Genomic DNA, 13,181 nt, shown 5'->3' with positions numbered 1-13,181 from the left:
ACCCATTCATTCATCTGTTCATCCATTCATCCATCTTTCCTTCCTTCCTTCTATCCATTCACCCACTTATCCATCCGTCTATTTATTTATTTACAAATGGACATCCTTCCACATTTTCTTCCATGCTTCCTTCCATTCACCCACCCATCTCCACTCATTTACCCACCCATCCATCTATTCATCCATATTTCCTTCCTTCCTTCCTTCTACTCACCCACCCATTCATTCATTCATCCTTCCATTGACCCATCTACCCACTCATCTATCCATCCATATTTTATTCCCCCCTTCCTTCTATCCACCCATCCATTCATTAATCTGTGCATCCATCCATCCATACACTCTATCTTTCTTCTCTTCCTTCCTTCTATCCATCCACCCTCTCATCCATCTGTCCATTTATCCATCTATTCATCTATCTGTATTTCCTTCCTTTCTTTCATATACCCACCTGCCCATCCTCCACTCATTCACCCATCCATCCATCCACCCACCCACCCACCCATCCTCCATCCATCCATCCATCCATCCATCTACCCTTCAACCATCTATTCATTCATCCGCCCATCCATCCAGCCATTGACCCATTGATTGGTTTCTCTGTAAAGCATTGATGCTACCTGGTGAAGGGTTCATCTGGTTCCCATCCCTACTTTGCTTGCTCTTTGATGTAGGACACAGATCCAGGCAATGACAATTCTGAGAGAGCAGAGCTGTAGGAGGAAAAGTGCCAGCTGTTGGGGGAGCTCAATGCAAGGGCTCCATGCTGAGGGGCATTTGCTTTTCAACTCCTGAGTGCTGGTCAGGGTGGGGTAGCGCTAAAGGGGACTGTGCTATCTGACCACGTTGCCTACCCAATTCCATTGTGTGCGTGCGGGCAAGTAATTCACCAATGTGAGTTGATTTAGAAGCGAATGGAGAATGCATGAGGCAGCAGGATATAATTGTGATAATGAGAACAATAATGGGATGGTCATCACTTACTGAGTGCCTACCGTGTGCTAGCACCATGCCAAACACCAGACCCAGATTCTTTCATTTAATTCTCTCAACAATCCCATTTTACAGAAGAGGAAGTGGAAGTTCAGAGGAATTAAGGTAATTGCTCTCATCTGAGGTCAGAGCCCGGGAGAGTTCAGGTTCTACCACCGTCCCAAGCTGTGTGACCTTGGCCAAGGCTGTTAACTGCTCTGAACGCAATTCCTTTATCAAAAAAGAAGGATTTGCCATGGAATTGTGGTTCTTCATCTTTTCAAGCCTGTGAACTGCATTTTAATGTCAACCCTTTGAGGATCTCTTCACGTGCGGGCGCTTTTATTTTTAGGTTTCATTGGTTGAGAAAACTCACAATGACAAAAAGCTACTTTGAATTCAGTAGTGGTTTAAAATCAATTTGTATTTGATTATTTGCAACTGCATGCATATACATTTGGAAAATAACCCTGAGATGGGCATTATTTATTCAGGCTACACAAGCAGGATGGGTGTGTAGGGTCCTGGTCTGTGCATTACGACTCTGTAGCCTCCCAGGGGTCAGGCCCACATGCCCTCATCCCTTCCAGATCTACATTCTATATTCAATAAAGTGGCCAGCTCCTGCTTCCCCATCCCCTTGGATATCAATGAGGGAAGACAGAAGCAGATAGGACAATGAACAGAGAGACTCTGTTGGAAGTTGACTGTGATGCCAACAAGACAGAAGGAGGAAGGGAGAGGGTCTGCAGTGAACCCCTCCACCTCGATGGGCTCCACAATGAGGCTAGTGCCCCAAGAGTCCATTGCCCAGAAGCAGATGGCACAGCCAAGAAGAGTACGGTGTCAGATGCTGGCCACCCCTGTTTCAGGTGAAGGTCTCCATCATGAGTATCTTTTACTCATCAAAGATTGTAAATAGTCCAGGCTGAGAACTGGAGGGGCCAATGTGGGATGAGGTGGGGCAGAGTGCTGGGGGGACCCCACCAGCCATTCTGAGGGGAGATGACTGTAGCTGGTGCTGGGCTAGGGGAAAGAACAGGACAGTGCTGACCAGGCACCGGGGGTGACAGGGGCCCTGAGAGTCTGACCGATTCTGCCCAGGGCTGGCTGGTACCACTGATCCAGCAAGCTAAGATCTCGAGTGGCTCTTCCTGGATGGAAGCCTCTTCCAGGAACCTAGCCAGGTACCTAAGAGGAAGGCGTGGTGGTGGTGCTGGGGCTTTGTACCACGGGGTGACTCTTCAAATGCCAGTTTCTTCCTACATTCCAAAACAGAAAATGCAGAAGGCTGAGAAACACGTCAGACTTTCAGTTTATCATTCCTTCCTGGGCTTCAATTTGGGTTAAGTGCACACATCAGCATTCTGGCCTCTCTGGGGAATGGGAAGCAGAGCTAGTCCTGCCTCCCTCTCCCTCTCTTCCATGGTCTCCTCCCACCTCCCTGCTGGCACAGGAGGCTCGGCTTATGATGCAGCTGCAGGCAAAGGAGGCTCTGGTGGGATCTCGACTGCTGGCTCTCCCTTGAGCCCAGGGAGGCTGCCTGTGGCCAGCAGCATGGCTGTTTGTCCAGGGGAGATAGGCTGGGCTTGCACTGCTGGTTTCAGTCTTTTGAAAGTTGCTAATGAGCTGGAGTTGGACTTTGGGTCTTGCAGACCATTTGTTGAATGATTTCAGGATCATACAAACATTCCAATAAAGCAGGTTACAGTTTGGATTTTACTGTGTGCCATGTTAGCATTCAGATACTTCCAAGCAGCTGGCCGTTCCTCCCACCCCATCTAGATGATCTCCCATAATGTTTTCCCTCACAGCTCCTGGTTCTTTTCCTTCAAGCATGTCTCACAGTTTGCAGTTTCTTGGCCCATGTGTTTGCGTGTCACTCTCCCCACTGGGGGTGAGTGCCATCAGGAAAGGATTCATACCCATGGCTCTCCAAAGTCAGAGTTTATGGACTGGATGGATGGATGGTTGGTTGGATGGATGGGTGGATGGGTGGGTGGGTGGATGGATGGATGGATGGATGGATGGGTGACTGGGTATATGGGTGTGTGGATAGGTGTTTGAATTGATGGGTGGTTGGTGAGTGGGTAGATGGGTGGGCTGATGTTTGAATGGATAGATGGATGAATGGATGGGTGGAACGATGGGTGAACAGATAGTTGCATGGATAGATGAGTAGGTGGGTGAATGGGAGAGGTAATGGAAGAATGAATGGATGATTGGATGAGTGGATAGATGAATGAGGAGTAAGTGGGTTGATGGGTGGACAGATGGTTGGATGGATAAATGAGTGGGTGGGCAGATGGGAGGGGTGATGGAAGAATGGAGGGATGCTTGAATGAGTGGATGAATGGATGAGGGGTAGATGATTTGCTAGAGTGATAGAAAGTAGTGGAAGTGATACTTTGGGACTGCTGAGGCTAGGGCAGAAAAGCCTTCTGGTTTCTGCCTGTGTCCACTGCCTGGAGGACAATTAGACATCACCTCTCAATAAGAGGAGAGTCCAAGACTTGGCAGCTGTTTTTAACCCACCACACCAAGCAGCTATTCATCCAGGTTGGCTTGAAAAAGATGGGATCCTTGGGAATCTATAGGACCCTGAAATCTATCCTCCACATGGAACTCCCTTCCTTCACAGGTCAGCCCACTGAAATTATGTTCATGTTAGGCAAATTATGTTATGCAGCTCAAGCGCCCCCACTCTTCCAAGCCTTTGAGGATAAATGAGTCACGGTCATGTGCACAGCCAACTGTGCAGGTGTGTTTATCTTTATCTGTGTTAGTGCAGGACCTTGGCCTCAGTCAGTTTGTGTTCAGTCCCCTTCTACCATCCCTGGAAGGCCTGGGGGCCCTCACACGCCCTTGATGGTCAGCCCTGACCTCTTCCCATCACTCCTGGTTGCCACCTTGGTGTCATAATGGGTGGTCTGAACCCCAAATCCTCGCCTGATTTCTTTGGAGGGATGGGGAAGCCATTCACCCTTCTGCATTCTGTAGTCTTGGGGGCCCCATCCGAGGCTGCTTGAGCTCTGGAGGACAGCGGGGAGGTGTGCAGGAGGCTCACTTGACCCCACACTCCAGGACAGGCCGAGAGGCTGCAGGTACTTGTCCTTGAGTCCTGTGACTCCATTATCTCAGGGAACCAGAATCCTCCCCTCAGGGGCCCCATCCCTCCCTGGCGTCGTGTTCCCCAGTCTTCATAGATGTGCCTGTGGGCGCCCCTAGTCAGGTCCAGACCTGGCCCATGTTCTCCTGGAAGTCTACTCAGCCTCCTTGCAAACAGGACCTGAGAAAACAGATGCAGGAAGACTTTTGCCCCTCAGCTCAGCCCAGCTGGGACCCAGGGACCTCAAAGACCCCTTCCCTGCAAAGCTCCCGTCAATCCCCCATCATCACCGACACCCCCTCCACAGCCCCCAACAAGGCTTCTTCAGAGTTTGCCAGGTCCTCTGGTGACGTGTGCACACGTCAGTCACCCACGGAAGGAAGTGAGGTCCTAGGGGTGAGGAACTTCATCTTAGTCACAGCAAAGTGCCTTCCAAAGTGACCCAAGAAAGGTGGCCCCACAAGGAGGAAGGAGCAGGGAGATGCATTATGCAATTGAAGATACGGATAAAACTCATTAAAAATCAAAAGCCTGGTGTGCACACATGCTGTGAAGCTTGTAGAACGGCCAGGTTCAGTTCTCCCTGCCGTCTGCTGCATGGGAGTAGCCTGGTCTCCTGGAGACTGTTTCTAAGACCTTGCATGGAAGACACAGCATCAGCCCCACACCCACAGGGCTATTACACAGCAGAGGTGGGAGTCAGGCCCGGGGGCCCTGGCACAAGCAACTGCAAAAAACCACTGGGTCGCACTTCCTGTGATGGAGGAAAGCGGGGGCTCCAGCAAGCCCACCCACGCCCACACTCTACCCTGGAGTCAGGCATCTGCAGTGCTGCATTTCTCACCTTGCTGACTCTGGGGAGGAGGGGCAGCTGGGGAGCCATACTGACCTCCTGGACATGAACTGGGAAAAAGTTACTTGTTTTTGTTTATTTATTTATTTATTTATTTTCTTTTTTGAGGTGGTGTCTCACACTGTCACCCAGACTGGAGTACAGTGGCATGATCTTGGCTCACAGCAACCTCTGCCTCCCGGGTTCAAGCAATTCTCTTGTCTCAGCCTCCCAAGTAGCTGGGACTACAGGTGCCCACCACCACGCCTGGCTAAGTTTTTTGTATTTTTAGTAGAAATGGGGTTTTGCCATATTGGTCAGGCTGGTCTTGAACTCCTGACCTCAAGTGATCTGCCTATGTCGGCCTCCCACAGTGCTGGGATTACAGGCAGGATCCACTGCACCCAGATGAAGAGGTCTCTTTTTCTGGTGGCTTCTGTCCCACTGGCTGGGTGGCCATGAGTAAACCAGAAGTCCGGTTCACACTCAGGCTCTGGGAGTGCTCACCCAGCCTTCAGATCCCAGGACATCTGCCAGCCGCGGATATGAGGTTGAGAAATTATCTGGCCCAAGTGGTGAAGTTCAAAGTTGAGAAAATTGAAGTCCCAAGAGGGGAAGTCATTACATTAGGGCTTCCCAAGAACAGACCTAGAACTGGAATCCAAACCTCCCGACTCCCTGATGCTTCCAGAGAAGAAGTGGGGTGTATATATAAATAAAGAGAGGGGTGAAACCAACAAGAAAATGGCACACTCTGTTGGCTCCCTGAATGCCAGTCACACCTTGCCTCACCTCAACCCCATCAGCTGCCTCTAGTCTTCATTAACCTTCACCTCTCGGAGGTTCCCTGAGCTGGGTTTATCTTCTTAACCTGGACGCCCAGGAAGAGTCCCTGGGATGTCAGTGTCTCTAGAGAGGCCAGAGAGTACCATGTCGGGAGACCCAACCACTGTCCGTTTGACATTATTCACTCATTCATTCATTCAGCACCTACATCTTAAACACTTGCTATGTGCCAGGCCCTGTGCTCTCCTCTGGGACGGAGAGGCAAACCGGGGTGAGGTGGCCCCTGCACTTGTGATGCTGAAAGTCCACAGGGACATAGGCTTTCAAACAAGCACAAGAGTTCCTTATGATAAGGGAGGGGCGGTTCTTATCTTCCTGGAAGAGCTGATGCTCATGAAGAGAAGTGAAGGATGGATAGGGGATGGCAGAGTGACCTGCAGGTGCCAAGCCTGAGAAAGGACATAACGTGGCCTATTGGGTCCTGAGTGTCTCGAGGGAGGACACAGAGGCAGGCGTGGCATTGTGGAGGCTGCCGAGGTGAGCAGGCCCGTGAGGACAGGAAGGAACCCCTGGAGGATGCTGGGGCTGTGTAGGGAGGGCCTTTGAGGCCGCATTGGACCTTGCTCTACCCCATGCCTGGCCGGTGGATGTGAGTCCACTCAGATGTTCGCAGCACTGCAGGGCTCACTCCTTGACGAGGTGGCCTTTCCCTGCCCATCGGCTCTCTTAGTTCCTAGCAGGTTCCTGCTGTCGGGCTAAAGCCTGTTCCTGCTTCCTGATGTGCCACCACTGTGCCCAGGGTTCTGGCGCCACAGAACTCATCTCATCCCTCCCTTGGCTGCTGTCCAAGTTTCTGAAGTCCAAACACCACCCCTATAAATCTTCTTTCTGTTTCTTAGATCAAACTCAACCAGCCTGCCTTCCCCACCTCCTATTCACAGGACGCGCTACATAGCAGGCAGGCACCTTTGGGGGTGATGGCCCAGCCTTCCGTAGTGCTGGGGGCCCACGCTTTAACTACCACCCCCCTAACCCTTGTTGGTTCTGTGGGACCTGCCCCACCACCCCGGCCACAACTGCCCAGAAACTGGGCCCAGATTGACCCATCAGCTCGTGTCTTTTTGGGACCGCTGTTATGACCCAGGCATTGGGTGAGGGTGGTCCGGGGGGAAGTTGCTGAAGGCAACCACCTTCTGCTGAGGGGGGCGGGAGTGGAGGGTGGGGGTGGGAGAAAGGAGCACTGCCTGGATGTCCGGCCTTTGCTAGCTCTGCAGCTACCCTCCCTCAGGGCCAGTGCATTTCTGCCCCAGGGCACTGCTCTGTCCCACTCCCTGGCTGAAGCTGGGGTTCCCTTCCCCACAGGCAAAGCTTTCCCAGCGCCATCTCCTCTCCCTGCCGGTCCTTACCTCCCTCTCCTCTCCTTGGCGCCAACTGGGTGAACTCAGTTTGCTAGGATCTCTTTTGAAGTAAGGTGCCTGCAGCAGAGGCCACAGGAGGGGCTCCTAGGGGTGCAGGGGGAAGAAGCTTGTGTTGGGGATTCTGCTGCTTCTTTGAATGAGTCTCGGGCCAGGGCAGGCTCTCTGGGCTCCAGAGCCAAGCCCTGGGACAGGAAATGCTCCTGCCGATGCTGCCTCCCTGCAGAGGTGCCCACCTGCGGCCAAGGGTTATGGCTGGGGTTGCAGGCCTTTGCCCCTCGGTCACTTCCCTGCAGTCCCAAGCCTGGGGAGCTTCTTTAGTTTCTGAGAATGTTCCTCTCCCCTGTGCTAAAGAGTCCCTTAAGGCAGCCACCATCCTGCCCAGGAGCCTATGATTAGGATGTTACTATTATTTTCGTTATTGCAATGAATGATAATGATGAACACAACTTCTGCTGAGAGCCCACAAAGCCCCTGGCTGGGAGAAAGCCCACGGGGACACTTTTCCAGGACTGAAGGGGGCTCATCCCACCACCCCTCACAGCCCCGGGCATCTCCAGGGCCACACATTGGCTTCATTGGGCCCAGATCCCGTGGAGCTGTAGACTGTTGGAGTGGGGACAGTCCTTGTCACCTGGAATAATTCTGTTCCTTTGAGGAGAGGGCCACGGGGCCTAGAGCGGGAAGGGATGTACCCAAGGGCATGGTGTGAGTCAGCTGCAGGGCCTGGACCAGAGATCCACGGACTCCAATTCTGGGCTCCAATCCTGGACTCCAAACCTGGGCTCCAATCCGGGTTGCTAGGCTCCCTGGTGTTTCCTCTCCCAGGAGGGCTGGGGTCACAGAACAGAGATGTGGGCCAGTGGAAGAGGACAGCCCTCACCGGGGCAGGCCATGACCCTTCTCGCTGGACACTTACCTTTGCCTGTCTCTTCTGTCCAGGCCAGCCAGAGTCATGCTGACGGTGTGGCAGGTGTGGCCTGGGCTTTGGGTCCAGCTCCTGGGCAGGGCCACCCGGAGGCTTGACAGGGAGGCTTCCAGGCCAGGGCTTGGTTAGGAAACTTTGGAGGATGGGGGACTCCTCCGTCAGGGAGCGTCAGCCATTATCACAGCTGGCTGATCTGGCACGGGTGTGGCTAGGTCCTTCCCTAAGGACCTATTCCCAGAGCATCGATGGCACAGCCTTGAGACCAGACAGCTGCATTTCTATCAGGCAAGGGCAGGCGTTCGGCTGAATGCCCACGTTTGCTTGCTCATTTTTAGGTGTCATTAAGGGACTAATCCCTGAAAAAGGCAGTGGGCAATCCCTCCAGGGCAGCCCAGTCAGCACCTGGCCTGGGCCATGCATAATTTAGGTGCTGCGTCTGCTCTCAGGGAACACTCGCCTGATTGTCAGCTACGGGGTGCCCTCCTCCTCGCCTCGCCTTGGCTGTGATGCTCTGGGCTTGGGGGCATGGAGGTGAGGCACTCCCACTGTGTGACCAGGGCAGGAGCCAGGAGGCCCGCGGTGCAGGGCCCACCTCCACTCCAGCTCCTGCCTACACCACAGCTCTGCCCTGCCGCCTCTCTGCCTCCGCCAGCCGGGAGCTCAGTCGGCACATGTGCTAGTGCTTTACCCTCCTGAATCTTTCACGGCGCTCTAGAACATTGTTCAGGCATATGCGGTGGGGTCACCACAGGGCTGCGCGCTCCAGCAGCAGGGTCGGGAAACAGAGGAGGCGGAGGTGGTGAAGGTGGGAACGGGGGCATGAGAGTGGCCGAGGAGGAGGCACAGGCCTGAGTCCCAGCCACAGCTGGTGAAGGAACAGGGCAGCCTCAAGCAGTGGGCAGAATCTCCCAGCAGTGGGCACTGCTGCTGGCCGTGCACACACACATACATGTGAGCGGATGCATACCCACACACACGCACACACATAAACACATGCACACACACAAAACACATGCACATACACAGAACACACACAAACACATGCTCGCAAACACAAACCCACGAAACTTGCAAACACACATAAACACACAAACACATGCACACATATAAACACACACGAACATACAGACACACACAAACACATGCATACATAAACACGCACACACATAAACAAACACACATGCACAGACACACACAGATGCATATGCACACATAAACACATGCACACACACGCGTACACACAAACACACACACAAAACCTGTACACACAAACACAAACACACACACAAAGCCTGCACACACAAACACAAACACACACAAAGACATGCACACACACACACAAGCACACACATAAACACACGGACACACACAGACACATAAACACACACACATAAACACACATATAGGCACGCACAGCATCAGGAGGGGTCTATGAATAGTCCTGGCTGAGAGAGAGGTGGAGACAGAGGAAGAGGGGCCCAGATGGAACAGGAGGAAAGCAGGACAGTGGGCAGGAGGGTGGCGGGAGGCCCTGGAGGAACAGAGAGAGCTGAGAAGGAACACGGAGGAGAAGGCAGAGGCCCTGGCTGCAGACCCTGCCCTCCTGTTCAAGCCCATTTCAGGGACTTCTGTCATGTGACAAGCCAGGTTCTCCCCATTCCCCACGCTCCTGTCCCATGGGAATACAGACAACGCCACTGAGGCCTGACCCCCAGACATGGTCCCCTGGCCTGACAGAGATGAGCCCTGTGGGTCTTTCCCCAAATTGACAACAAACGTGTCAATCAAACCCACCTCACACGGACTCTCACAGAGAACAGAGAAAGAGGGATGCCTCTCGGCACCTTTTATGAGGCCGTTTAACCCTGATACACAGACCTTCCACTGAAACGTCGAGAAAAGAAAAGAAAATTACAGGTGGCCCCCCCATGAATGTGACTGCAATAGTCCTACGACAAACACTGGCGACTCCGACCAAACAACATGCAAAAAGTGAACGCATCACAACCAAGTTGAGTTTATTCCAGGAATGGAGAGGTGGTTTAGCAATGGAGAGCCTATCAGTGTAAGTCACTGCATTAACTGAATAAAGAAGAAGCATCACCTTGAGAGAGTCTGAGAGGACATTTGTAATCCACATCCATATCTATGATATGTCTATGTCTGCATCCATATTTATATCCATATCCATATCCATATCTACATCCATATCCATATCTATATCTATATCTGCAACCATAGCTATATCCATATCCACATCCATATCCATATCTATATCCATATCCCCATCTATATCCATATCCAATCTATCCATGTCTATATCCTTATCTATATCCATATCTACATCCACATCCGTGTCTATATCCACATCCACATCCATATCCACATCTATATCCATATCCAATCTATCCATGTCTATATCCACATCTATATCCATATCCACATCTATATTCATATCCACATCCATATCCATTTCCAATCTGTCCATATCTATATCTATATCCATATCTGTATCTATATCCACATCCACATCTATATCCATATCTAGTCTATCCATATCTATATCTATACCTGCAACCATGGCTATATCCATATCCACATTCATATCCATATTCACATCTATATCCATATCCAATTTATCCATGTCTATATCCTTATCTATATATCCATATCCATATCTATATCCATATCCAATCTATCCATATCTATATCTGTGTCTATATCCATATCTATATCCACATCCATATCCACATCCATATCTGTATCTATATATCCATATCATATCCAATCTATCCATATCTATATCCATATCCATATCCACATCCATATATATCCACATCTATATCCATATTCAAACTATCCATATCTATATCCATATCCATATCTATATCCATATCCATTTCTATATCCATATTCAACCTATCCATATCCATATCCGTATCTATGTCTATACTCATATCTATATCTATGTTTAGTGCCCAGAATATATAAAGAACTTCAATATGAAAGGACAGCGGAGCCCCCATGTTTACTGCAGCACTATTCACAGTAGCCAAGAGATGAGATCAACCTCAGTGTTCATCAAGGACACTGGGTAAAGGAAATGGGGTTCATATACCCAGTGGAATATTATTCAGCCACAAAAAGAATGAAATCTTTTTTTTTTTTTTTTTTTTTTTTTTTTTGAGGCGGAGTCTCACTCTGTGGCCCAGGCTGGAGTGCAGTGGCCGGATCTCAGCTCACTGCAAGCTCCGCCTCCCGGGTTTTACGCCATTCTCCTGCCTCAGCCTCCCCAGTAGCTGGGACTACAGGCGCCCGCCATCTCGCCCGGCTAGTTTTTGTATTTTTAGTAGAGACGGGGTTTCACCGTGTTAGCCAGGATGGTCTCGATCTCCTGACCTCGTGATCCGCCCGTCTCGGCCTCCCAAAGTGCTGGGATTACAGGCTTGAGCCACCGCGCCCGGCCAAGAATGAAATCTTATCAGGTGCAGCGACATGGATGGAACCACAGGTCATAATATTAAGTGAAATTAGCCAGGCACAGAAAGACAGATACTGCATGTTCTTATATGTGGGAGCTGAAAGGATGGATCTCATGGTGGTAGAGAGTAGAATAGTGGTTCCCAGAGGCTGGGAAGGGTAGGGAGTTGGAGAGAGGATGAAGAGAGGTTGGTTAATGAGTACAAAAATGCAGTTAGATAGAAGGAACGTGTTCTAGTGTTCAATAGCATGATAGGGTGACTATGGATATCAATAATTTGTAGTGTATTTCAAAATAGCTAGAAGATTCAGAATGCTCCTAACACAAAGAAATGGTAAATGTTTGAAGGGATGCCTGTCCTGAAATCCCGATTTGATCATTACAAATTGTATGCATGTACCAATATATCACATATACCTCATAAATATGTACAATTATAATGTGTCTATTAGAAACTCAAAATAAAAAAAGAAAAAAGAAAGATGATGGCATAGAAAAAGGTGCTCAACCTCACTAGTCATCACAGAAATACAAATTACAATCACAGCATTACACGAAATCCAAGAAAGAGAGTGGTTCAAAAGAAAAAGACATCCTAGATGTTGGTGCCGAGGGGCAGCCTGGGGCCTCCCACAATGGTGGAGGGAGGGTGAATTTGTACGGCCACTTGAGGAAGCTGGCAGGGCCTACTGCAGCTGAACACGCCTGCCCAACAACCCAGCAATTCCTTTCCCAAGGATTTCCCAAAGCAAACGTGTGCAAATGTTCACCAAAAGACTGTTCATGACAGCACCATAATAGCCCAAACCCAAAACCGAGCCAAGCATCCATCCACAGAGGCATGGATACACGAATGGTGCTTTGTTCATGAGATGGGCTGGGCTACAGCAGTGAGAGAGAGGAGTTATGACGTCATGTGGTGAGGCTCAGACTCCCTGTGGGAGGAGAGGCCAGATGCAACAGTGTAGCTGTCACGTAATTCCAAAGGAGGCCAGATTAACCTCTGGGATTAGTAGTCAAGGTCGTGGTTGTCTTAGGGTATTAATGACAGGAAGAGGCAGAAGGGGACTTGGGAGCTGGCAATATGTTCTTCTTGATCTGAGAGCTGAGGACATGAATGTACTCACTTTGTGAAAGTCCAAATGGAGTTGGACACATAGTGTTAGACTTTTCTTTATTCGTACTGTACTGCAAGAAAAAGTTAACTTAAAAGAAGCTGATGCGACAGGGACGCCCAAGAAGAAGGTCTTGAGCCCTGTTGGGGTGCTTACTCTGGACTTGCTTTCGTGCACTATGAAGCTGAAAGTGGGACAGAGACCACATGGTTTTCAGAAGGTCGTCACTGCCATGGACATCCCAGCCACAGACTTCAGAGAGCACCATGCTTCTGAACCCTCACTCTCTGAGAAGACACAGTACGGGGCATGGAGAGTCTGGGCAGATGACTTGTCCAAGGCCGCTCACAGGGAAGACCAGAGCTCAACGCCCCTGAGAAACCTGCCCAGTGCTCATTCTGGGATCCTGTCCCTGTGTGACTGGTGGCTCTGTCTGGGGACAGTGGCTATTTTCTTCCCTCTACTGGTGGACTTTGGAGTCTCCGTCCTTCCTGGTCTGGGGTCCTGATGACTTGTCCATCTCCAGGTTGTCCTTGACCTGCT

This window comes from Trachypithecus francoisi, unplaced genomic scaffold, assembly GCF_009764315.1.
Source record: "Trachypithecus francoisi isolate TF-2019V2 unplaced genomic scaffold, Tfra_2.0 Lachesis_group20, whole genome shotgun sequence".
Classification (NCBI taxonomy): Eukaryota; Metazoa; Chordata; class Mammalia; order Primates; family Cercopithecidae; genus Trachypithecus; species Trachypithecus francoisi.
This window is presented reverse-complemented; position numbering follows the sequence as displayed.